Genomic DNA, 922 nt, shown 5'->3' with positions numbered 1-922 from the left:
CAGGTCCTCTGGCTCCTCTCTTCCCTGCCTGCCCTACCTGTCACCCCCTCCCCGCCCCACCACCCCCTCTTCTGAAGCAGGAATGCCCACAATATACCACATGTGCATGCTTCTGTGGATTGAATGCCCCTGACTCTTTCTACCCAGCATCTTCCTCTTCCCATAGTTGGGCTCCAGGGTCAGCCCTCAAGAAGGTCCTCCTGGCCCCTTGCTCAGCCTGAGCTCTTGGCCTGGCATCTATGACTCTCGTACCTTTTGTGTCCATTACTGCTCCGGGCTTCAGTCCTGTCTTAGGAGACAGCAATCCCAAGGACAGAGGCCATCGTGGAGTCACCTGGTAGCTGGGTACCACACAGCACCTGGAACACAAGGGCTCTGAGCTTCAGTGAACTCTCACTCAGTGAGGAAGTTCTCCAAAGCTGGGAAGCTGTGGACACCAGTGGGTAACGATTTGTCCTTCCTGTTCCCTATGAATCACAAGTGTCCAGAAATCCCAATATTTTGCCATTGAACTATATTTCTTCATCTCCATGGCCACCCTGCACCCCCAGCAGACCCCCACCCCCTCACCAGGACAGCACCATATGCATGCACTTGTCCCTCTGAGTCATTCTTCACTCTGCAGCCTGAGTGATCCTTTTAAAACATGAATCAGAGCATGTCACTCTGCTGCTTCAAACCTTTCTTCCCTTCCCATCACACCCAGAATAATATCCAAATTCCTTGTGAAATCCCACAGGTCGTGGTGGCTCAGCCCCCTGTACTGTCCACCATCACCTCCTCTCCCTGTGGACTTAGCTGCACTCCCTTTCTTTCAGACCTTGGAACACAAGGCTAGGCCATATGGTGCCTTCTGAAATGTAAACAATCGAGCCTTTCCTGTGGAGGGAGCCTTTTGTGAGCTCGAGAAGGTACTCCTTTC

Source organism: Mirounga angustirostris, unplaced genomic scaffold, assembly GCF_029215605.1.
Source record: "Mirounga angustirostris isolate CCGP_5_RB_7025 unplaced genomic scaffold, mMirAng1.0.hap1 SCAF_1, whole genome shotgun sequence".
Taxonomy (NCBI): domain Eukaryota; kingdom Metazoa; phylum Chordata; class Mammalia; order Carnivora; family Phocidae; genus Mirounga; species Mirounga angustirostris.
This window is presented reverse-complemented; position numbering follows the sequence as displayed.